Raw genomic sequence first — 27,077 nt, forward strand, 5'->3', positions numbered from 1 at the left:
ACATCACTGCATTTCAGTGAAGAAGTACAAGCTCTACAAAGTGTCTAGGGTGTGCATTGGGTTGTCCCCAGGGCCATGCTTGACCACTGGCTGGAGGCAAGGATGGTCAGTCCTCCACTCAGAAGGAAGAGGAATGTAGGAGCAGTATATCACTTCTTCAATTTATGAGCCCATTTTGCAGCTAATTAATGGCTTTGCTGAAACTACCCAAAACCTGCTGGTGCTTTTGTAAAAGACACTGGAAGCTTGACTAGCAAATCAAATAGAAATAATTACCTCTAGGAGGTTGGAAGAAAAGAAAGGTAGCTTTCATTAGCAAAAGCAAATGCAAGAGGGGGAGATTTTTAAGCACCTCTTTCTCATGAAGGTTTGTAAGTCATGCATTTCAGTTAGCAATGTTACAAGTATATTACAACCCTCAATTTTAGGTCACAGATTAAAGGTCAATAGGAGGAGCATTCAAACTATTCCTCCTAGAGTAAAGCTTTCCATTCCAGCTATAGTAGACTGTTTTGGCTATCTTCCTTATACTTAATTAAAAATGTATTCATGTTTAACAAATATGTAGTTTTGTAATACACTAAAACAACCCTCTAGAGAGATGTGCATATTGAGTATTGTATTATCTCTTAGAATTAAGTTTCTCCCAAACTTCCAGATCTATGGCCAGTTTCACCGTGCATGGGTTAAATTTGTTAGGTATTCCGGTGTTTCTTATATGTTCCAGTTCACATGTTTGTTCTTTTATACTCATTAAACTCTAGCAGACGTTGCACAGAGTGCTGATTATTTAGAGATACCTTGAACAATGAAGGCCAAATTTACAAGGTGACTAGTTTGTGGAATTAGAGGTGGGTAAAAGAAGGAATGTGAGGGCTTGGGAAGCCATATGGTTATTGTAATGTCTTACTTCCATAAATGGGTTTATACAAAAAATAAGAAGGAATTACAGTGGTAGAGTTATAGTGTAACAAGTTACAAAATGTTTAAATATTTTTATTGCTATGATTTTTAATGTTGCTTGATTTGGCTTTATTTTGAGTTTCTGTTGCATATTTGTCTGGTGTTGAAGACTATTCATTGTGAAATTGAATAAAATCAGTGAAATACAATGTGGAAGTTGCATTTCAGGTCACGTTGAGCTTCTGCTGATGGTAAAGTTTTGTATAATAAAAGGTGTTGCCTCATGCTTACATTAGGGACATTAAGGGGTTTTTGGCTGTAAAGAACACCAGTCTCAGGACAAGAACTTAACCCAGTAATTATTTTTTTACTTTTCTGTGGAACTGTAAATTTGTCCCCGTTTTAGCTTGAAAAAGATAGAGATATAGCCTTTAAAATTTTTCCTATCCTTCATTTTTTAACTCATTCCTACAATGGTCTGTTTTAAGCAACAACTCTGACAGCAAAACCTATGAGGGTTTTCAAATTCAATATCCAAGATTGGAAGGAAAGCATGCCTCATCTCAACTTTAGCTGAGTAACTGCAGATCCTTAACATTACCCTCTACACTGGAGGTCTTCGAAGTCATCAATCTGTTGGAAATATGCTGACAGTTCAGAGTGGTTTTGTAGTGTCTAAAATGTGCTGTGTTGCTTGAAGAGTTTAGTGTTCTTAGATCACTTGGAAAGAAATGACTTATGAGGCAAAGGTTGAGCTTTCTGTTTCTGTGGCACCTTATGCGTGTGCTTGGGAGCAGCGCCTGTATAGTCCCAGTGTGCCTTGCACAAGAGACCTGTGCTCTGATGGAAATGGCACGATTCTGCTTGAGCTCTTGAAGGTCATGCAATGCTAAATGGGAGGATGAGAGTGTAAGGACCGGGCATCAGTAGAAAAAAATGGGAAGAATTTTTAAGGATTTGTAGAATATAGACCTAATTCCAAACTTGTGCATCCTCTTTCTGATCCCCGTGCACCTCCAAGAACACTTTCACCATTCTCATTCCTGACATGGAAACAACAATCTTAGATGGTTTAGAACCATGTGGATCATCTCTGAGTCTCTTATTGCCAGAAGTGAGATGTGTATCTACCAGTTACCATTACCGACCTCTCTTACCCCCTGAGCTGCTTTTTTTCCAAGTTTACAGAGCACCTGTGGAGCCACCAGGCTTTCCTTAGCTTGAAAAGGTTCCATATTTTCAGCTGGAATACTCTTTTTGCATTGTTGTTGTTTTGCTAAAATTGCTTTTGTTTCTAACATATAGCACTGGTCTTTTCTGGATAACAGGGAAAATTAGTTCACTCAGAGCTTATTCCTTTTCATATAGTAAAGTATTTAATTTGTTTGAAGTTCCTCTCTCAGAGGAATGTATTACTGATGCTGCCCAGAGAGGTTGTGGATGCCCTGTCCCTGGAGGTGTTCAAGGCCAGGTTAGATGGGGCCCTGGGCAGCTTGGTCTAGCATTAAATGGGGAGGTTGGTGGCCCTGCATGTGGCAGGGGGTTGGAGCTTCATGATCCTTGAGGTCCCTTCCAACCTGGGCCATTATATGATTCTGTGATACTGATTCTTATTACTGCACCCTTTACAAAAAAGGAGTTATACATACATGCATTTTTTTAATGTTACATCATGCTGATCTCTTTTTTGGTGGTAAACTGCAAGCTACAGTGCTAGTTGCATTCCTAATGACAGCAAAAGACCTTCAGATATTTTCAGTCCCAGGGCAAGATACTTTTTTTGGGGGGAAACATCCTTTGGTGGAGCCTTCTGCTGGAGAAGCTTGTACAGCCACAAGAACTGTCCTGTGTGAGCTTTCTGCCCATGATAACTGCAGTTCAATGGAGTTTCCAGCTTCATAACTCAGTCCCATGCCAAAGCTGCTGCTCAGCTGCAGTGCAGTTAGATGAAACCATCTTGCAGCAATGTTTTGGCTCAAGGAAATACGTTTCTGCAGAAAGTTCCCATTCTCTGTGTATCGTGGTAGAGGGCCACACAGCAAGGATTTTGCATGGGAAATACTCATGCATCAAATCCACATTGTAATGGACACGTTGGTGAAAGAGCTGAATTAGCATAAAGGAAATTTTACTTTCATTCACTGAGATGTGCTTCAGAAGGATTCATTTTCTCCTAACAGTTTTCATGCACTTTTGCATTGCATGTATGCTTTCTTTTTTTTTTTTTTTTTTTTCTTTTCTTTTTGCATATTGCATGTTGATATTCTGCAAGTTCTCCAGGACATGTATTGATTCTGGATAAGACGTGGAGATTAGTTTCCAGAGGAACCTCTGGCTGTTTGAGCTCTCTTCTTTATCCCTTCAGCATCACCTGACATAGGGTCCGTGCACATAGCTGGCAGCTGATCTTCATTAACTTCACCTTTATTGCAGCTCTTTAGATTATTGGAATGTGAATTTTTAGGCCTGAGAGCATTACCAGCTAATTGTCGCTTTTAAAGTAATGTTAAGATTCTTCATAGAAACGATGGTAAACAGGGTGGCAAATTCTTTTCATGTGAAAATTCAAACATATATTAGGACTTGGAATTTAAATGCCTTTAGAAGACAAGATGAGAATTCAACATGCAAATTTAAGGTTATTCACCTCTGAATATTACATTCATGATGTTGATCTTCTCTGTAGTACACAATCACCTGCTCTTTTTCTGTCAGTTTAATATAATGATATTCACACTTAATTGCATACATTTTTTAGCTCAAAAAGCAAGACTTTCTTCTATACTTAAGAAAACAAACATTAGGAAAGAGAGAGTAACATAGAGTAATGCATTATCAATCTCAAAGTGTGCCATTTAGTCCTGGAGCTGATTAATGTTCCCCTTGAAATATCTGAAGGGGGCACATCCCGATGCTTTTCACATTAAAGAATAAAACCTGGAGTCCGAAGCCATGTACATCAGTGAGATTCCCAGGCAGAATAAAAATGTTTATTGGAATTGGGTCTTCAGATCCCTTCAGCTCCTTTTAAGACTTCTGCCTGATGAATTCCAACTCATGCCAATAATGTTGGCTAAATATAAATACGTCTTAGGCTCAGGGCTTAGTTTGTGTGCTTGGTTCCCTCCTCACTCCCCCTTTATTGTTTCCTCCCTTTGCCTTTGATGTCTTTGCATCCAGTTTGTCCCCATGCCTTGCTCCAGCAAGCCCACTGTTGTATTTTGGGCCAGGTTTCTGACCTCCTTAAATTTAAATTCAGTCAGATTTCCTGCCTGTAAGATGAGTGTGATTTTGTGTCCTTTGTATAAGGTCATACGGATGATGAGTGGTTCTAATATGTTAATACTATTCTCCAGATCAGTGGATCTTCTCCACCAGAAGCTACAATGTGTAAGTGACACACTTGCACTGCAGGAATGCTGGTTCTGACCCCAAGTCTCCAGTGGATTAGTTGCTTTGCTGCAATACCTTTGGGCAAAGCCGTTCAACCATATCACAAACAACTTGCTTTAAGACTGGAGCACATACTGTTTACTGTATAATCCTCTCTAATGCTCTTTTTTTTTTTTTTTTTTCCTTGAGAAAAGATTAAAAAACAGAATTACATTGGAACTGGTGGAAGCATGATCCATGCCCCCTTGATTATATGGAAACATTAAAATATCATCAGCATGTTAATTTTATCATCTGAACTGTATGAGATTTATTCATATCTCTTATCTATTACATTAGTCTGGAAATACAATTTATTCTGATGGTGGGAATGTCAGACAGAGAGACCAAAAACATCTGGACTTCTTAATATGAAGCAGATTTTCTAGGATGTGTATTGCCACTTTAAAATTAATTCTGCTAATAAGGAGGCAGAGATTTCATAGCCTATTGATCTCTCAGAATAAAAACCCAGCCCTTTATTGGGGGAGAACAGGTAGATCCTAGGAATGTCCCTCCAAGGTTTTGTAGTTCACATTTCTTCTGTTATGTATTTGAATATCAAATACAATAGATTATTTTAGCATCCTAATATAAAATACACAAGAGCAGATAAAACCCGGTCATTGCAAACTGCAGGATTAATAAAAATCAATGAAAATTCTCCTAGAAAAACAACATATCTTAAACATTTCACAGGTCTGAATTGTTGGATTTTCTTTCTAAACATATAAAATCAATATTAATTAAAACCGACCATAAAATACCCTAGCCCACTGAAAGATAGTTTTCATTTAAGAAACAGATTGTACTACACAGGCTGGATTATCACAGCACCTTTTTGAACATTTTCCCTCTAACTGCACAGCATTAGGTTTTGGGGGTACTTGTGCTGGAGAGCACATGGAAGCAAGAAACATACCTGCAGCTCTGCGCCCGCCCGACACACTCCCATTCCCATTTTACTTGGAAAATAAAGAGGAAAAAGCAGAGTGTTGATCTCTAGTTCACAGTATGCCTTCCAGAGTGCTTCAGGACTGCAACATTTATACGGTGCTTCCCCTGGAAGTCCCATGCTAGCCCATAGCAATAGCTTGGTAATTGTTCTGGGAAGAGGCTCAGCTCAGCTATCTCGTGCACAAGTAAACAGGCATCTATAAGATTAAGAATTATATGCTAGGGCTTTGACACAACCATCAGTTATGCCAGATGCAAATAATTTATTCTTTGTCAGTTCAAATATACAATCTTGTTTGGATGACTTAAATTTATGCTGGCACCAAAACACAGCAAGAGATATTATTTAAGTGTGGTGTTGAAACCACAGATATGCATGTCAGATGACCCAAAAAAGTGGAAGAAAAATGTGAGTTATATTTTCTGAGGGTAACTCATCACTGTTATGTAATAACAGATGATGTAATAACTTGTCCTTGCAGTACAACAACATGACATCAGATGCTGGGGGATGCTCCTGCCTCCGCATGCACTGAGCCGGGCAATGGGGTGCCATGGTGATGTGGGCTCCCAACTGCAAAAGGATTGCTTCGTATCTTGTTTGAAGATAAAACAAGTACCAGGAATTCAACAGATAGGCACATCTTTCTTGGTCTACTTTGAATTTGTTGATTTCTCTTCACAGTTTTTGTGGCTGAAAATGTTGCCTTCCTTCCACTTTGGCTTTTGGACATTGGGGATCATAAATAGAAGTGACTTGTCACATTTCCTTTCAAAATGCAAAATAGCCTGTTTGCTTTTTTTCAAAGAAAAGCATGTATAGAAAGAGCATGGGGGAAGTGAAGGCAGCTGCTGTTGCAGAGCTGCAATTTGACCAGTTGGAGCTGGGCCAGGCGCTCAGTTTGCATGGGATGAGAAGAGATTGCTCAGACATCGCCGTAGCTTTGTGGAACAGGAGCAAAGATAGATTCAGTTCGTCCAAGATGAACACACCCATTTAACTGTATGCCCACTGAGTAGCCCAGTGAATGAAGTACAACATGAGCCTCCCCATCTCCAAGATTCAGGCTGTTAGCTTTAAATAGAACCGTAAACATTTAGTTTGTGTTTGGCGAGACCGTCAAATAATTTGTTCCTGTGCCATCAGCTGAAAATTCTGCTCATTTTATAGGAATTCAGCCTACATGGATTTACTGGACAACAGAATAAGTGAAATTTAAGACACACATCTTAAGCTGAGTTCATAACGGCCCACATTTCCAATAACAAAACTAGCAGTGACAGTGATATATGGCTTTTTTTATGAGACCTGATAACTGATGGATATGTGATCTTATAAATGCTTAGACAAACTAATGCACATAATTATATTTTCCATTTGAAGTCTATTGCTAGGCATTCTAATACAATATCATTAGTCGAAATGGCCACAATGATACAGCTTGGGCAGTTTGTCACAGTAATTACAGAGTGATTATTTTTGACTGGAATAAAGATTTCAGTTTTAGTATGGTAGAAGGCATAATCACAAATTAGAAACAGTCTCAGAATAAAAAAATATCATGGAGAGGGACTTTAAGTATGGATCATAGTGCAATTCTAAAACAATTTCTTTTAAAAAGTGTACACATTTGGTTGAATGTGTGACTTCTTTCAGGTTTATACCAAGTTCATGCCCGAGAGGATGACAATTCCCTAATTAATAGTTCCGGTGCTTAAGGTTTTCATAAAAGGAAAATCTGGGCATCGTAAGGAAGGTTTGTCTTATAATTTACATAACTGCTAAAATAGGCTTTCTTTTTTTCAATCGACAGAAAAATAGATCGTTTGTCTTCACCATTTTCAGGATGGTTGATTAAAGTAGACAGTGTCCTAACATCTGTATTGAAAACTATATTAATCAATTGATTAATCACGAGGCATTAATCAAAATCTTCCTTAAGTGTTTTACTTTTGGAGCAGCTCTTAGTATTTTCTATCAGATTCCTTTTAAGGTGTCCATTATAAAGATTAAATTTGGGTGGTAAATATTGAGGGGTTGAAGCACATGTGGCTTTCCACTTGAAGGTCACAGCCATTGCTCATTAGTGTTACTTTTAATGGGATAAGAAGCAAAAGTTTTTAATACGTGACTACATCAATTAATCAAATACACATTTGATTTCCTTTCCAGTAAGCAGTCCATATCTTCAGCACATACAAAGAAATTTTCAGTCATTGCAAGCCTTGAACGCTTCAGGCTGCACTGAAGAATATTCCACATATTTTGGAAATTTAAATTGCACTTGTAGATGTAATGAACGAACACACTGACTATAATGCAGTTAATTACCCTTCCCTATTTTTAACTATTCTACTTTATAAAAAAGCATTTGACAATATCCTGGACAGCCTTCATTAAGACTGCATTTAAATAATCTTACTTGCACTGTACAACAAATATAAAAGTTCTTACTATTGGCATAAAAGAGTTTTAGAATGAAAGAAGTTATTCTGAGTATTTAGATGATGCAAGTGAACCGTAGAAGACCTATGCAGCGAAGCCGTTCATCTGAGGATTTGTTTTTACTCGTTCCTGTTTGTTTTTGCAGTCTGAAACATTAAATACCGGTACTCAAGCAAATGTATTTTGTGAAGCATCAATTACGGTACAAAAGAAAACCACTGATTACACATCTCTTCATGTGCATAAATATGTTTCTTCATCTTGCAATCCCTCTGTAAGTGATTCTTTAAGAAAGATTTACTGAATCCTCATTGTGGCTGCTCTCATCACAGACTGCAAATACCTTTTTTTCTACTGTATGCTTTTTCCATAGCGGAAAAAAAATAAAAATAAAAGGAGACACCAAACCAACCCTATGTTATTTGTATTTGTTTGGGCTTTAAAGTGTACCGAAAATTGTGCATCTGGTATTCCAATCACCTTTGGCAAAAGTTTAAAGAGACAAACAATTAAAGTGCAGCAAATTGCATCCTGCAGCCACTTCCCCTGTGCCTGAAGAAGCTGCCCAAGAAAATATGAACACGATTCTCAGTACTCCTGCTTTTGTTTCTGCCCATCAGTTGCTTCTTGTTTCATACCAACAATTCATTTTTAAGGTGATGTGTTCAAGGTGAACAAAGACAGAGCTCTGCTAAATGAAGAGCCCTCAGTTATTGGAAGGGTGCTGGCCCTCGACATGGGACAACCTCAGAAACCCTTTGTGCTGATGATGCCATCAGGAGACCCCACCTGGCCTCCAGTTTTGGCCCCTCTGTGCTGAGCCTGTCCCAAGCCAGGGCATTCCCATGAGGAGTCAGCCAGGAGCCAGCTTCCACCCTCTGACTGGAGGCAGAACATTTCAAGCACTTCTAATCAGATTAGGGAAGCCAATCGTTGCTGATTTGCACCACCTTCTGATTACGTTATAATTCTTAAAAGCTGCTTTGATGTGTGTTTACTGGTTGCTACATGCAGCAGTAGAGTTATTATGTCCTTAAAGCCATTAAAATGCACGGGAAATTTTGTACGCCGTTACAAACGATACCGGACTGCTTGTTATATAATTACGTGAAAAAGAAACATGTGTCTTAAACTCTTGAAATAATCAACAATACGTATTTGGAAATAAACTAAAATCTATTCCTGTGTTGTTCTTCCACAGCTGAGTTCTGTTTTCATTTTGCTGTTGATGGTGAAGGTTGGTTGCCTTCAGCAGGAAGGGAAATGCAATCTGCATAATTCCCATTAGTTCTTCATCGCGCAAATATATACTGATAATAATTCTGTAGTGGGTTAGTTTGTGGCTAATCATCTTTATGCTCAGCAGCAGGTGCTGTGGCAGCAGTGGAAAAAGTATCATGCATTTTAGAAATTACTGCTGAACAATTTCTCTATAATGCACCTTTCTTTTTAATAAAATTATGTTCAACAGTTCATCAATCGAGCTCGTGGAGAACGCTCCCGTGGTATTAGTGCATGGGCTTTATCACTATTTTATTACCAAATGCTGCTGATTTATTTATTTTTAATGGAATCATGGATCAGGGAAAGGTGCCGTTGAAATATGTGAATACAGTCAGTTGGCACTTAAATACTATTCTGCGTTTTAGATGACAAAGAAAATAGAAATGAAGCATTCTCTGACCACTGTGAGTGTGTATGTGCAACGTAAGTTCGTCATCTGAAGTCAATGTGGTTTGCTTAGAAAAAAATGAGGAGGTGAATATGGGATTATAGGGAAATGGAACTGATCATCCGATGGTGCTTGGAAGAACTTGGAAAAGAGGTAAGAGGAATTGGAGGATATCTCTTCCAAAGCCAGTGGAGAGCCTTAATGAAGCCTCAGAGGTTATATGAGGTTCTTTTAGCATATTCTTAGTACTGACTGTAATAAACACATTGGAAACGAAAATCTTGAAGCAATGTCAAACAACTGGAACTTCTGATGTTACCTGAACTGTGACTGATGCCTTTCCTCCTAACACACGTGCTACTTCCACTTTCTTCCCAAGAACAAAGTAAGAGACAAATTAAACTAAAGCTGAGGATCAAGAGATGTGCCAAAAAGAAAAAATAGGGAAGAATTAAAAAAAAAAATAATTGACAAACTGGAAGATCTCGATACAAACTGTAAAGAAATTGGAAAGTGGGAACAAAATATCCTATTCAAAAGAAAAAGATCCAAAGATTCTGAGCCATAGCAGGATGTTAGCTAGACATGAAGAAGGAAAAATACACAAAGGGAAAAGGAGGAGAGCTGAATAAAAGGTTTATAAAAACTGAAAGAAGGCAAAACTAATGGACACCTGATGTGTTTGAAACTGATTTAAGGAAGTTTTCAGCTGAATATTTTAGTAACTCTCATTAAAACAATTATTTAGTTACGCGCCCAACCTTATAGAGGGAAACACGCAGCCTTCAAAGCAGAGTATCTGGAATTAAACAGTTCCCCTTGTCGTGCTGGTAGTTGAACAGATGCATTCCTATGAAGAATTTGCCAAATAAATTGGAAAGTGTAGGGAATATCAGGGAAAACTGTTTGTAATCATTCTGGGTGTTGGTTTTAATTAAAACATTTCTTACTTAAATTGGAGAACTATAAAACAAAAGAAGAGAAAAATGGAATTCTTAAAATGAATTTAATAAGCTTCATTTTGTGTAATTTTGCGTTTAATAGGGATAATAAGGGTCTGCTTTTTTGTCATTGTTTCTTTGCCCAGGAGTAAATGGTGCCTTTTGTTTTTTTGTTTGTTTTGAGGTACCTTATCTTATAACGTCTATCACTGCATGATTGCTTGACACAGGGACACATTATTCACAGCCAGGGAGAGGTGAATATTTTGGCTTTCAGATCTGTTTTTTCTGCTGTAAGTGGAGGGATGGGGTACAGAGAGAGTTGGAAGAAAGGGAGAATTATCCTGTGAATTATCAAATATGGACTTCACCGTTGTTAAGAGCATCTGCCAATTATTGAATACTTTCTTAACGACCGAAAACAGTGACCACTGGTTTTCCACTCAAATATCCTACTATTCAACTGAGTTATATATATTTCAGGAAACAGAAATAGAAACAAAAAAATAGGATGCTTTTGGGTGAGCTGAAAAAATTCCATGTAGACAGTTAGAACTGTCATAAAGCAGATACAGAGCTTTTCCTATATAGGCCTCCTCTGAAAGAAGAGGGGATAACATAGGAGGTAGAGATGCTGTTGCATGGTACTGGTAGGAGTATGGACATTTAGTGGGACAGGTTGTATGACTAGAATATTAAATTGATTGCTTTTACCTGTTTCATGAAAATGATTAGGAAAAGGGAAAAAAAGACAGGCGTGGATAAAAGATGAAAGCCTCTTGTTTATGAAACGTCATTTGACGTTTCATAACGCTTTCATATCGCTTTCATATTACCAGGTGACTTCTGTTCATGAACCTTAAAGGAAACAGGTGAGGAACCCTATGAGAAGCACTGGTTACTTTTAAGATATCTTGGAAACTGTCTTTTAAACATTTTCCAGTAAAGTCAAGTACAACAAAGAAGTCTGAGGGTCACGATAGCAGGCTGCACATGAAGACCTGTTGGCCTCCTGGGCCCTCCCAGCCTCTGGTTCACATGAGCCCTGCCAGCAGCTTAATGCAATCCCCAGATTACAAAAGGGGACTATCAGCCAGAGATAGCGAGTGCTGGTGAGAGGACTGCAGGGCTGCTCTTTTATTTCCAGTGCCTGCACTTCAAGGAAGAACATGAACTTGACGGCAAGAGTTCACAGGATGACTACAAATACAAAGAACTTTTTTAGAAAATGAGCCTGGAGATGCGAGGTTGGCGGAGGTCAGCCTTCACATCGTCGGTGTGCAGAGGTGATCTGAGTGCCTCCCGAGTTGCTTTGGAACGGAAAGATACTGGCTGCACTTCTGAGGTTTTTTGAGGGTTTTTTTTGTTTGTTTGTTTGCTTGTTATCTTGTCAGACAGTAATACGTGGAAGTTGAAATTAGGCCACCTCAGCCTGGAATTAAGAGTTGGCTTTCCTGCAGAAAGGGCAGCTGAAGTCCAGGTCAGTTCACTGAGGAGTTGTGGACTCGCCTTTTCTTCACATCTTAGTTATTTTCTTGAAACAGATCTGTTTAGTTCTGTTACTACAGAACAACCTAAGGTTGATGCTTGCAGAAAGCTAGTTGCCCTTTTGTGAGCACTACCATAACTTGGGCTGCTCTGCCCCCAGGCAGCAGGGAGCACAGCTGGAACAGCCTGGGAAAGGCACAGAGGTGGTGTGGATGGGAAAGCTCTAAATGAGATTATGTTCCCCGGAGATGAACGTTTTGATGGAGTCTCATTGTTACAGAGATGAGGCTGAGCTGCCTGCAGCTGCCAGCTGACTGATCACAGAATCACAGAATGGGGACCTCAAGAATCATGAAGCTCCAACCTCCTGCCACAGGCAGGGCCACCAAAGTGCACATTTCATAGCAGCCCAGGCTGCCCAGGGCCCCATCCAACCTGGCCTTGAACACCTCCAGGGATGGACAGGGCATCCACAGCCTCTCTGGGCAGCTGTTCCAGCACCTCACCACCCTCATAGGAAAGAACTTCCCCCTGACATCCAACCTAAATCTATTGGTCTACAGTTATGGTCTATCTATTGATCTATTGGTTATGTATTCTCGTTGCTTTGATATGTGGGGCAGCTTTTTAATAAGAAAACCTAAGGATGGAATAAGAGAAAAGGAAACTAAAAATGTTTTTTTTTTCTTGTTGTTGTGCCACATATGGTGTCCAGTGGAACTCGCAAAGAGCTGTTAGATTTATATTCTCTGTAGGTCAATACAGAAATGCATTTTCTTGGAAATCAATTGCTTTAGAGATGATTCTGTACCATCAGGCAGCTGCACGGCCTTGTCCAATGTTTAAATATGTATTTTAAAGCCCGGAAAGCTAAGATTAAAAACAAGCAAACAAAAAGATTATATTTTTAGGCTGATGTCCTATTTCAGCCTAGAGTTTCTTTCCAAAGCAGAGTTGTCAAGCCTTAGAAATGAAGTCTGCAAATGAAAAAAAAAAAAGAAAGCAACTTTAATCATGGTATTGCAAATGTCAGAGGAATGATGCCTTTGCTATCACTGCTCCCTGACTGCTTCTCTTTATTGGCATGTGTGCCTCAATTGTTCAAACTACACAATGTCTGAACACTGATGTCATATTTTTGTTAGTGCAAAAGCCTACATTTGACCTTTCTTTGTAATTGTGACTCTGGTTGAATTCTGCTTTAGTTCATGGCAATTTACTAAATCCTTTGAGAGTTCACTAGTTAATTATTGCCAAGTGAATTTTTAATTTGCTCCTATGATTACATTGGTGAATACAGTCATTAGTGGGAAATTTATTTTAGAAATTGGCACTAGAGGGAGCTAAGTAATTGTATCATTTATGTATCTGAGAAGAAAAAAAGAACATTAAAAACTTGCTTTTTTCTGAACATGCTGATTTTACAAATATGGCAGCTATGCCTCAGCAAATTATAAGTGATAATGAATTAGTTAATTTTCCTTACTGAAAACTGCTACGCTAAGACTATTAAATTACTGTATTTCTATTTAGTGAAACCAGCTACCAGTCAGTAAATTAGGATTTCTAGGACTCTTTTGGGAAGGGGAATTTTTTGTTACTATTATCCTTGTTTATCATTTGGTCTTAACAAAATTAAAATGCTCACAGATACCTTCCCCAAATATGTTCATTCCCAAATGTATTGCAGGACAGATGGTTGGGTTGAGTGTCCTATAAAAGGAGATGGAGGAGGTACCTGTAGTGCCGACCTGTAGTGCTCTGGTCTGTCCCAGAGCCATGCCTGGTTGCAAAGTGACGTATTATCCACCCCAATTCCCACTGAGATCAGTGGAATCCCACCTTTGGCATCATCTGACTCAGGAAATGTATCTTCATAGCTCACAGTCCAGCCCCACACACCAAATGCCCACATCCATACCTATGCCCATGCCTGCCGACCTGCAAGGTGTGCAGGCTCAGCTGGGGTCTAGGAGATCCTATAGCTAACCCATCCATGCCAGGGAGGCATTTGTGCTATTGCTTTTAAGATAGCTGCTTTACCCATAGAGTTTAGTCTGCTTTGAGTTGTGGAATTACTGTGCTGAGTGGATCAGAATAATGGCAAGTCCTATTTTATGCACCTACATTGATAGGTATAATCAGGATTGTAAATGAGGATAGTATTGCTCTTTCCCCTTGTAGAAATTTAAGGTTGTTTTGCTCTTGCAGTGCTGAATTGGTGTTTGCCATTCTTTTTGCCACATAAAAAATCTGAGTTCTTCTCATGTGCCATGAATAATTTTGCCTATTTAATTTTTTTTTTTTTTAATTTTTAATTTTCTTGTTGGTGTAGTCCATTTTGCCACACAAAAGTTCTATCTTGTTGTAGTTATCTGAATTTAAGTTGCCTAAATGAAAACTTACCATGCTTTGTAAGTCACTTTTCCAGTATAACCTCATGTGAAATCCTATAAGATGTAAACAACACATTTCATGACTGTGACACAATGCGCTTTGTTCAATAGTTGTAATTAATATAAGTAATAATATCAGCAGTACAAGGCAGTTTTTGTCTTTTTGTGTCTTTTGGGTGTATAGGCAATTGGGAAAATGATTTGAAGTTCTGTTGGTTGCAGTACGTTTCCCCAGTGACTTTATTCATGCTTGGTTAGAACAAGACATCTTGCCTTGCTCTTCTCCGATGTGAACTATGGGTTAGATTTAGCAGTGTGATGTTACTGTACAATAACTATGGCCAAGAACCAATACACGTTCTTTATATTCCTCGTAAACTGGTTTATGTTAGTAAATCTCAGGCTATTTCCGTCAGCTTTCTGGCTTGTCAAGCAAACACAAAAGATGTGGATTTACAGTGGAGTAAAATCTATTTTGGAAAGGGTAGTGCTCATGGTACCTTTGCCATCTACAACATAGTTTTTTTCTTAACTGCTTTGCTTTAGCTTTATTCAACAACAAAATTCTGTACTAAGAAGGTCAGAGGTTATAAGCAGCAGTAGTAGTAGGGTGGGAGAGTATTCTCCCTTCCAGATTCTTTATGGTGTCATTGGCTCTGGGAGCACTGTAGCTGTGTTCTCTTTATACATTTGCTCCCAAATTTGATTTGGAAATGGGTGATCTGTAAGATCCTTTTGGTTTACTGAAAGTTTTTAAGACTACTGAGATGCTTTCAATATAAGGCAGTTGCAAAATAGCCCATGCCACTGTAAATACAATGGTGAGTGAATCATTTTATGATACAATATTGGTGTGATTTACTGGTAAGGAACTGGAAAGCCAAGGTAGGCATCAAAGGAAACACCTATTTTAAACAGCCTTTGAATCTAGGTGGCTATAGATGAACACTGAACTGAAAGAAAAGCAGTGAAATAGGTGCAGAGCTTTGCTGGACTTTGCTTGTGAACTGAGCTCTCTCTGCTGGCCTGAGACAGGGCGTTGGGTGGGCATAGCATTGACTTGGTTCACAAGTATCTCTGCTGTTATTTCAGGCTGTCTGTAGGTGCTGCAGACTTTATTTTTCCTGCCCTGTATATTTTGAACGGTATCTTAAGTATGGTGGTGGATGTGTTGTTTGCTTGTTTGTTTCTAAGTAAGCTTAGATTCCAGGGCATAAAATGGCAGCATAAGGAAAAGTTGCTTACATTGGAAATAGCTGACCTGTGTAAACAGTAACACTGCGAGAGTCTCGCTAAGTTTTTAAGATGATTTGAACAGACTTAATAAGATTTAATAAAACTTCTTACTAAGACAATCTATCACTCAATCATCTTTAAAAATCCCCTCCCTCTTTCAAATCCTCAGTAAACTTACTCAAAAATTTGCCTTCTTAAATCTATTTTCAATAAACATTTTGGCTGTCTCCCTCCTGCCCTCAGTTATTTATTTTTGTCTGCAATAAGAAGAAGAATCAGGAGACTTTGACTTCATAAGGTTGTTATGCAATACCTTTTTTTTTTTTTTTTTTTTTTTTTTTTTTGTCATAAAATGGCCTCTGATTGCACATCTCTGTAGCAGGTACCTGTCAGGGCATAGTGAACTGTTTCAATGAGAAAAATATGTTGCAGCAAATTAAGTGCTTGATGCTTAATTTGGGGATGTCAGTCTCTCAGTTTGTTTCACTAGAAACTGCACTTTCAACAGAGCTTTGGATTTTACATTGCATATGATTTTACTTCTATAGAAGCAAAAATAAGGAATATTCTGCATGGTTTGAATTCACCTCTGGTTGGGCTACAGCTTTCCATCAGTGTTTGTAACTGCATCCCTGCCATATACTACTTTGGTATGTCTTTATGATTTTTGAGCTATGTAAGACTATTTCATGATATCTTTGATATTCTGTTATTCTGTGCTTTGAAGAAATATTACATTGCGTGTCTTTTATCGTGAGAGCATTCAGAGAGATCTTTGGGTATGCTGGTGTGGCAGCAGTAGTGCTGTCTGTAAGTGAACACACACGTATTCTGTCCTTATGGAAATGACTTTGCATCAACTCCTCTTAGCTAACCCAAGGTCCCACTGATCATGAGGGACTGTGGGATCTTTTGGTCTTTGATGCCCATCCATGTCGTCGTAGCAACAGTGAGCCATGTGAAAGCCAGACAGAAAAGTTCTTTCTTTCCTTTAGCTTTACTACACAGCCAGAATACGATCATCTACAACAGAAAAAATAAGTACTGTGATAGCCAAGCTGATAGCTCAGTGCAGGCATGTCAGCCACTATGGGCCACAGCTGTAAGGATTTTAATACCGTGATAAGTCACTTGTGACACTCTGAGTGCTGCGATTAGTTTGTACAGTTTGTTAGAGTTTTATGGAACACGTTACAGGAAAACAAAACCCTTTAGTATCAGCTCACTCAGAGCTCCTGTTCTGCTTCATTTCCCTCGGATTCCTAGCTATGATATAAAGTACAGTACTTTACAGTACCTCCTCACCCTGTATTATCTGCCTGCCAGCTCCTGAGGCTGTAGTTTGTTCCCCATAAATAGATTCTGGAAGTGATAGCAACAACAACAATAATAACAGAAAGTGATTGTAGTTTGCAGGTTTTTTTTATACAAACACCAAAATACTTCTAATACCATCTTCAGAAGGTAGAAACTGTCCCACCGATGAAACAGCATTGGGGTGTTCCTGGTCATGCTTTAATTCTTGCTGCCTTCTTGTTTACCAATATAATTATGTTAAAAAAGTTCTCCATACAGCAGAGGAGAGCTTGAGGGGAAGTCAGATCCAGTTATGTACACTTTGCTATGAAATTCTAGATAATTCTATGTATTTGCAATTGTCCACATTAGGGTAGGAGGATTGTAACAGTGATGTAATGCTAAACTGGGGCTTTTGTTTCTTGTCTTTTCCTTAACCCGAAGAATTCTGCTTTTCTGGTTAGGGAATGAGTTTGGGAAAACATTATTGCTGGCTTCTCTTGACTATAGTGCAAACTTTCTAATGTTTGATGGCTCCTAATTGCACAGCTATCCCATGAACATATCAGTTCGCTCTGACTAATATAAAAAACAAGCTTCCAACCAAAATCTAGGAATGTGACTTAAATTTATTTTAAAGGTATGGCTACAGTCAGGCGCTCAGATTCCTTCTAAGAAACAGCACGCATAGGCTCAGATGAATACGCTGATTCAAACCAGACTTTGATTAAAGTAACGGTTTGATTAGAACAGTGTGCATACATTGTAATCTCCATACATAGACTGCAGAATAACAATCTAGGTGCATGCATAGTTCATGTGGAAGTCTTAGACCTATCTAGTTGATGTAACATGCCCAATCATTGAAACCAGGTGTTAATCTACTTGCAGCAGACACCTAACACACCCCATATTTACATCTCTTTTTTTCTTTCTGGTCCCAGAACCACACAGTGCATAGGGACACCCACAGCCCCATCAGGTGCTCAGAGCCCTTGAATGTCTCTATTGGGTACCCACCACCTCTCTGGGCAACCTGTTGCAGTCTAGTGTGGATATAGTACAGAATTTGGTGCAGTTCAGCTGATGTGAAGAATTAATTTCACTGCTGAGCTATATTTTCCTGCTCCATGTACCCATCATGCTGAGGTATCTTTGTGTGCAACTGCTTCTTGTGCAGCTGAAGGTTGGCAGTGCCTGGCAGTCAGAGGTCTGTTTTCATGCACGTGATTTTCCCCTAACTTGGCTGACCTGAGGCCTTTGCACCACCTTCAGCAAAGCTCCACCACAACCCTTACAGATAACTTTGCCGGATATTTCTTCCTTGTAAGACCTGTTCTCCTTTGCCTTCCATGGCTTGTGCAGATCTGTACAGGACAAGGGACTGTTTTTTACAAATGGTCCTTAACTTCTATCCCCTTTATGGCAGTGTTCAGAGAACACTGGTGCCAAATTGCCACAGGTCAGCCATAATTATTCCCTCTGCCTTAAGAAAAATAAAAATCTTAATTCAAATGACAATCTCCTTGAAAAAATCTCATTATTCGTTCAACAGGTTCCACTTAATATCCTTTGTGTAACTCCCCTGTCCTTCATTTTAAATGAAGTGTCTGTTTTCTTTTGCAGCAGCACAAAACAGACACACAGGTCTCGGGTAAGGAAGTCAGCAATAACTGTACTTTATTCTCATTGTGTCATGAAATGTACTTTGATCACAAACCTTTTAAATATAAGCAGTGGAAAAGAATGAAACTCAAATACCTTTTCACTTAGGCATATATTTGTTAATGTTCAATAGATCGTCAAATGCTTTGGTGAATATTTTAGATAAAGAAGAGTTTGCATCATTGTGCAAATGAAAATTGCTACTGCCAGCAGTGAATTACAGCTGAACTAATGTTAGGGAGAAACCAACCCCATGGCTTTGGTTTATTCCAGTCTGATGCTGGAGGGGTGATGATGCCTCTCTGTACCTCCCCTAATTTTCAGGGTGAATGAAACACTGCAATACGTGAACTTTCCTTTGGGTCTGACAATACATCCAACACCCTTTTTGGAAGAAGGACCCCCTTGCCATGTAGAAATTACAAATACTAATGTGACATATTCAATTATATGCTAGAGTATTCAACAAATGAACCAAACCACAGCACGTTCAGGGTCACTTTAATGAGCGTTAGTCCTGTTAGTACCTGAGGCTGCATCTACATCTTTGGCATTTCCACATTGCTTTGGGTTTCTCTGGGTCTTTGGGTGAGAGCTGCATTTGCTGCTGTTCCAGTACTGGAGGTGCTTCAACCACCTCCAGCCCTGGTGCCACAAAAGTCCACACCAAAAGGGTGTGCGATGAGCAGGAAATGAACATGCTCAGCAGGGATGGAGGGCAGAGAAAAGTTTACAGGTCTCGGGGAACCAATTGCTGTTGTTTATTAGGGGGCTTCTTGTTAGAGTAGTTAATTAACAAAGGCAAAAAATACCTCCTTCTATTCACAGCTCTGTTGAATGGAGGCTTTAGTAAAAGCCCGTCGCACAACTTGGTCTCTGGAGACCAAACTCCCGACGCTCAGTTAGTGTAAATAATGACTTCAGTGCAGCTAGACTGGTGCTTACCCATTTAATCAGACAGCTGTGTTGGTCCTGCTTTTACATTCTTGTTTTAACAAACTCGATATATATGGAGACTGTGACTGTGCAGTGGTTGCACTGCTTTGTGTGGCTGTGTGCTCATGGACAGCTTCATCCCACGGGCTCTGATGGAGCAGGTCAAAGGTGCTCCTCAGAACAGAACTCTTGGAAACACACCACAAGGGGTAGAACTGCTTTTTTGGGAAAGTGTTAGAACTGCAGTAATCTAATCAAGCAATTGACAACACCTCTAACCAACGAAGGCTGCTGGAAGTAATGCCTCCAATTGTATCTGGGTGTCCTGGTGGATGACAGGTTGGCCATGAGCCAGCAGTGTGCCCTTGTAGCCAAAAAGGCCAATGGCTTACTGGGGTGCATTAAAAAGAGCGTGTCCAGCAGGTCGAGGGAGGTGATCCTCCCCCTCTACTCTGCCCTGGTGAGGCCTCATCTGGAGTACTGCGTCCAGTTCTGGGCTCCCCAGTACAAAAAAGACAAGGATCTCTTGGAAAGAGTCCAGCGGAGGGCCACGAAGATGGTGAAGGGCCTGGAGCATCTCTCCTATGAGGAAAGGCTGAGTGAACTGGGTCTGTTCAGCCTTGAGAAGAGAAGACTGAGAAGGGACCTGATCCAGGCCTATAAATATCTAAGGTGTGGTGGGCAGAATGACGAGGCCAGACTGTTTTCAGTGGTGAGTGGAGACAGGACAAGGGGAAACGGCTGGAAACTGCAGCATAGGAAGTTCCGCACAAACATGCGCAAGAACTTCTTTACAGTGAGGTGACGGAGCACTGGAACAGGCTGCCCAGGGAGGTGGTGGAGTCTCCTTCTCTGGAGATGTTCAAGACCTGCCTGGATGCCTACCTGTGCGACCTGCTGTAGGGAACCTGCTTTGGCAGGGGTGTTGGACTCGATGATCTCTGGAGGTCCCTTCCAACCCCTACAATTCTGTGTGATTCTGTATCACACTGCCTTACAGCGTCAGAGGTGGGCGTCAGAGGTATGGCAGTAGAGGAGGCACCCATTGGCATTCGCTGACACTTGGTGAATGTTTATAGAGTCCAGGCTGTGAATGTGAGCACAGTGGTGAGCGGGTGGTGCATTTCAGCAGTGGTGATGGTGTCAGTGGGTTACGAGCATGACATGCAAACTCTTGTTCATTACTGGTGAAAATACATAGCTTGAGAAAATACGTAGCTAATGGTGAATCACAGAACCACAGAATGGCCAGGGTTGGAAGGGACCTCAAGGATCATGAAGCTCCAACCTCCCTGCCACAGCAGGGCCACCAACCTCTGCATTTAATACCAGACCATGGTGGTGACTATATTGAAAAAATAGTGTTATGTAGCTGAGATTTTGCTCTATCAAGCAGTCTTTCTGTGCTCTTTGTGCCCATTATAGTTTCCATGGTAATAAATAGGAGGCATTACTTTCGGAGTGACCTGTGTGGTTCATCTTCAAGATTCAAAGAGAAAAATGGAGCGTTAAAGATGTATGTGTTGTGATCAGCTGCTATTGTCTTACCAGTTTAATTTAGCAGAGAACAACTCCAGATTTTTTTTTCTTTTTTAAATTAAATCACGAGTTGGTTAATGGTGAAGATTTAAACCCAATTCCTTCCAAACATGCATTCTGCTCCCAACATTGGGATAGCAGATTCTCTTGCTGCACATTTCAGTGAAATGCAGCGTGGGTTGTTTTTTTGTTTTTTTGTTTTTTTTTTTTTGTTTCCCCTTTGGAAGAAAAAAAAAAAAAAGAGAGAGAGAAGAGCTCTTTGAGACTCTTTCCAGTTGATGCTCCATGTTGTGACATGTAATGTAAAACTGCATCTGTTACGTTGAAATAAGAACATAAGAGAGACACTTTGACATGACGAATCACAACACAACTCAGCAGCAGGAACATTTAAAACACAACACGGTTTCGTTGTCAGTAACCTCAGCCCTGATAGAGACGAGGTATTTAGCCGAGCTCCCAGCTTCACCGAATCTGTGTTTTATCCTAATGAATTTTTCTCCTCAACTGAGGCCCGATCCTGTCATTCTCCTGCTCAGAAGCTCCTGGTAACTTTTAGACGTTGAAGCTGGGGAAAGTTTTGCCTAAGTGAAGACCTCAGGATCAGGCCCAGGAGTTTTTACCGTCTGTGATGTATAAAATAGACTCAGATTAAGCTAGCAGACTTGTTATTTGACAGTTTATAAAATATTTTAGTATCTTTTTGGCAGTAGCAGTTTGAATGTTGGCAAATGTACACATTGCTTGCAGTTACAAAACCTTGTAATGAGTATTTTCCACTGTAATAGCAGTGAGTTGAAATTTGGATAAACCACTTAGACTTGTGAACTCTGACATGCATGGTAACTATGTCTTTGCAGAAGAATTTTGTCAAGTATTGGAGCTCCTACTAATAGCACATCCATCTTTCTGCACACTATAAATCTTAAGAAAATTTCTATTACTCTGCAATTTGTCTGGCTTATGCTATTTATTAGCCATTTTATTCTGCTGCTTTAAGAAGTAATGTGATGTTCATTTTATTGCTGGTTCAATAAATTGTTAATTATAATGCAGTGATTGCTGCTGACGTGATTTAAAAGCCACATTAGCACTATAGCATTAAAGTTTTAACTATTTTACCCTTCAATTCCCTGTTTATACAACAGTAAAAGGAAAATAGCCTTAGACTAATTTAAAAAATGAAGGTAGTTGTATCTATTGATCACATGATATGCTAGAAACTTTTGTTGTTGGCTATTTTTTTTTTTTAAAGGTTACATTTGGGTCTAAAAATAATGGAAATGCATCAATGTAGTGTAGCCTTACAGTTCAGCAAATACTGTCCTTAAAGCAAGATTAACCCCAAAGTTAAATTAAAAGAATTACTTAGTTAAATTAGGACAATTGGCATAGTATATTAAAGGAACAAAATACCCAGATAAATCATAATCTTACAGTTATGCGTAGCTTCTGGTGCCCATTTTGTATAATAATGGAGCATAAAAGAAGCCGTGATTGGAAAGCGTACCTATTTTCTCCAAGAATATTCTAAATGGGTTTGGGAGAAATCTCCATTTTGCTGATAGAGGTCAAATCTAATTGCTACAAGTAGAGTAATATATCCTCGGCTGAGCACATGGAGATGCCAGAACTGACACCATACCACAAGCCTTGTGCAAGTGTAATGGACAGAATCCATGGGAACACTGAACCTGGAGTGAGCTGGGAGACTTACTGCCTGCTGGAAATAGGCATTTGTGTTAGTGAGTTAGTCTGGTGTGAAGTCTGTTTGTCAAAAGGAATCATGGAATCATTAACGTTGAAAAAGACTTCTAAGATATCTAATCCAAGCGTCGACCCATCCCCACCATGCCCACTAAACCAGAGGAGAGGAAGGTTGCCAGCGTTCCCATTCAGAACTTGCCCAAAATATCTACCTGTCTCCATTAAATGACGTGATTTTATTTTATTTTTAAACTGAGAAAACTACACTCATAGAAATATTGGGAAAATTAGAGCAATAATGAGAGCTGGTATAGAAACTCAATGCTTTTATGCACTCACAAATATACGTATATATCTAAATATATGCATTTGCAGTCCTACAAACATACCACTGTCACAGCAGCAAATGTGCAGTTCTCAAACACTGAAAACTGGAAGTCATTAATTCAAACAAAGCCACTTAAATACATAGCAAAATGTAAATTCTGACTGCTTGCTCTCATATAAATTTGTTGGCCCGGCCGCAGAGCCATTCCTTCCCATATGCGATGCTTGCCATCGTTTGCTGCCAGATGGTCAGACTTTCAGGCTAAAGCAACTTTGTTGGAGTTAAAGCATCATGTGATCCTCGGTATTCATATGATTTTCAACCACACTAGCAAAGGACAGGTTTAATATGTAATTAATAATAGAAGGGAATTAAAAAAAATGAGGAGATGAGCTTATGAAAATCCACCTGATCTGAGGTTCCCAGCTTAACCCTTCTCTGACCTTTGTTGTGAGCTGCTGTGGTCCGGTACTGGACAGACCTAAACATCACAACAAAGGCTTTTCCTGCTTGTTAGAGGTCTCCCCAGTCAACTCTTTGCCTTTTTCTGGGCCAGAACAGCAGCTGGATAGTTGCAGCCAGTCACCAACTTCACAGCCAAAACTTTATTTTCCTAAAGAATTCCAAGGGAGAGTAAGGGTAGAAGGAGGTGTTAAGAACATTCTAATGTTTTGCAAGCTTTCTTTATTTTTTTTTTTTTAATTAAAAAGATTGACCTGAAGATTGACTATGAGCCATATTCATACACACAACTTTTCTCTCAGCCTCATTTCAGCAGGTCCTAAGGAGGAAAGGTTAACAAATGGGTAAAAAGTAGCGATGAGATTGTAGGACACAGTACATAATGCAGTGTTTGCTTGTTGAAAAAAATGAAGCACCTAAGCCCTAAGAAAAATATGATTTTTGGATGCCTAATTGCATTTAAAGATCCATCTGGAAGAGACCTTCCTACTTCTTGGCTAAGTTAGAAGGAGGCGCTGTCTTGATGGTATCCATTTTCACAGGTAGACTGCTTTGAAACTGAAAGCAATTTTCTTGTAAAAAGTGCTTAAATTATCATTTTGAAGGATGTTTTGGCCAGGATAGTGTGCTAAAAACAAACAAAAGCCCCAAACCCTTGAATTTTGATAAACTATAAGAAATTGGTTGAACTGCTTTCAAATAAGGGCAAGTCTTGGTGCTGGTCATGATAAAAAACCTACAGCTATAAGTTTGACAGCCAGTGAGCTCCAAGATTTCAGGCTTTGGGAGCAAAGATCTGAGCTAAAGGGACTGATAAAGCTTGCTGAGCTGTCATAGTATACTTAAAATCCTATACTTGACTTAGCACTGCTTGACATTTCAATACCAAAAATTAGGACATAAAAATCAGTGTAGCCATATTAAACAGACTTAAAACTAGTAAACTGATTGCAAAGAATAATTTTCATGTTAGTAGCGATGCCTCGCAGGGATCTAATCATGACCTAACGATATAAAAAAATAATAATAAAAAAATTCCTTTTGGATCACACAAGAATTAGAAGAGTGATAAATAAAGAATGGGAATGGTCATTTATTGGCATGGCAGGTGTTCACTTCCAGATGGAGAAGCAGTGCTGCCCACCAGAGAGCTGAACAGCCTGCAGTGGAAGATCTGAAAGGCAGAAGTAGATAAAAAGGTAGACCAGTAACTATCACTAAAAAGTACTGAGAGCATCAATATCTTGTCTGTAAGAAACTCGATCAGGAGGTTAAGGAGAATGGGGCACAAGTTGAAAAGTATTCAAACTGTGACTTTGGAAATGCCAAGTTACTGTTGGCTCTAAACTGTGTGTGTAAAGTTATCCACAAAGCCATAAGAGAAAAGGAAACTTCTAATGAACTGTGAAACCAGATGCTTTATGCTGGAGAAGCACATTCTGTAGTCTGCATATTGTTATTTTGTTTTTGGGAATGCAGCAAAGTGCTAGCTAATTTCAAATATAGATGCAGGCACAGTTTGTACCCCAAATAGTTTATGCTGAGAGCAATATTCCTGTTTGAGGTTGTGGAGTGAGTTAGGTATATGGTGAACAGAAACATACTTATGAAAAATAGGTTCATTTTTCAGAGTGGAAAACCAGATTAGGTTAGAAACCTCACAGTGGATATTTTCACATGCAAACAGTCAGTCCCCATCTACCAGAAGGTATGTGAGTCTCTGCAGATGCTGTGAGGAATATGAGCATAAAAAGGATCCTGGATGGGAGCTATAAGGAAAGCCTGGATGGCTAACCCAGGCCTCATAAGCTTTGTCTAGGTTGGACTGAGATTAGGGTGTTTTTATCCCCAAATAGTAAGCCAGTATGATCTTCCTTTAGAAGTCATTAAACACAAGATTGAATTAGAGCAATACTGACAGCCAACAATGTAATAGCAGTATGTATGTATGGAGTAAACTTTGCTCATGAGAAACATTTTTATATATAAAAATCTCGAGCAAAAGGAATACAAAACTGAGCAAAATGTTTCTTTTGGTTGAAGTTTCATTGCACTGTAGCTTGTGGGTTCTTGGAATTAATTATGACACAATCTCAAATTGTGTAATAAATAAGGAAGACCGATTTTATGCTGATTTTATTGATGAGCTGACAGAATGGTGAAAGTCAGAAGCTGAGATAAATCATGAATTGCAAAAGGAGATGCTCATGTTGTCTATCTACATGAGTGGAGAAAGTGAGATATGGAAATATGTCTGATTAATGAGACAAAGGGAAATGGCACAAAACAGACACATGACACTAACTTTTGCTTTATGACCATGTGTGATGTCACTACAAAACACTGGGATTTTTATGTTATGTTGTCAGAGATCAAATTATCAGCATAACTTCCTCTAAACTTCAGCTAAATCAATGTAATTTCAAATAGTAGGCTTCAAAAAGTAGTTTATAAAGCAAATCCTTTTATTGGGAGTATCGGTAGAGAGGCAAATTTAAAAGGAACCAAAACATTTCTCTAATTTGTCTTTGAGATTCTGGCGTTTTTTGTTTTGTAACTTCTGTTGTAGACCATGGTTCAAAGAATAAGGGGCATATATTGCTTAAATTTATTGCTTGTGTTCCAGTAGATTGGAGTGTTTAGCCACAGTAAGGTAGCTCTGAGGAAGGTAGGAATGAGGCAGGTTGAATGTGTAGAGATAGGAGGAAATCTAAGTATAATGGGCTGTACAGACGAAAGCTGATTTTATAATTATTATTATTATTAAACAGACAGGCAGAAAAAAACAAAGGAGGAAACAATGTTCTGCACTGACTCCAAAATGGAATGTGTTAGGCAAGCAGAAAACATTGGAAAGTGAGAGTCTTTGAAAAGCCTGGGAAGGAAGCATGGAGAGCTTGATTTGAAGTAGTTCCAGCTGAAGGAGGTCTGCGTGGCTAGGAGAGCATCATTAAAGTGCCATTAATTTTGCTTGTTGCCAACATTTTGGGTGGATTGGAGGAAGACAGAATGAGAATTTGCTCAGGCAAGAGGGACAAGGTTATAGAAATGATGATAGGAGGTTTTGAAAGCTCCAGGACTATTTTTGATTTTGCTGCAGCAGGAATATTTTCTTTCTTTGCTGTTCTTGAGTATTGGGCATTTCTATTTCTGGAAATGCCCCAAGAGGGTTATCCGAATTATTTCAAAACTCAGGAAAAAATTTTTGGGTAGTTTTCAGTTTGCATTTCAGTTTCACTTGTCTCTTACTTCCGAGACTGGCTTAGACAGCGCTAATGAAAAATCATTATTGTGTAGATAAATTCACGTGTAGTGTTTATGGAAATTAATAGTTGTTTATCCTTTGACCAAAACTACTTAATCTGCATCTCTGCATCTTCATTTACATCTACAGTTTAATTTAGGACAAGGGACTTTCTCCTTAGAACCTCTTATTCCCCTTCTTATCAAAGAAGGGGAAGTCAACTCCTTAGGCATTGAGATGTCTGATACCAGCTTGATTTTATATTTTAATGATTTTAGTTTGCCATTAACATACTTCATTCAGATTTTGTTCAGTTTTTAATTCCTCTTTTTTTTTTTTTTTTTTTTTTTTTTTTTTTGGCATCACATTCAAGAATATTTTTATTATGTTTGTTGTTAGTTAAATAATGATCTCTAGACCATGGCAGCC

The sequence above is a fragment of the Tetrao urogallus genome (genome assembly GCF_951394365.1).
Source record: "Tetrao urogallus genome assembly, chromosome: 8".
NCBI classification, from domain to species: domain Eukaryota; kingdom Metazoa; phylum Chordata; class Aves; order Galliformes; family Phasianidae; genus Tetrao; species Tetrao urogallus.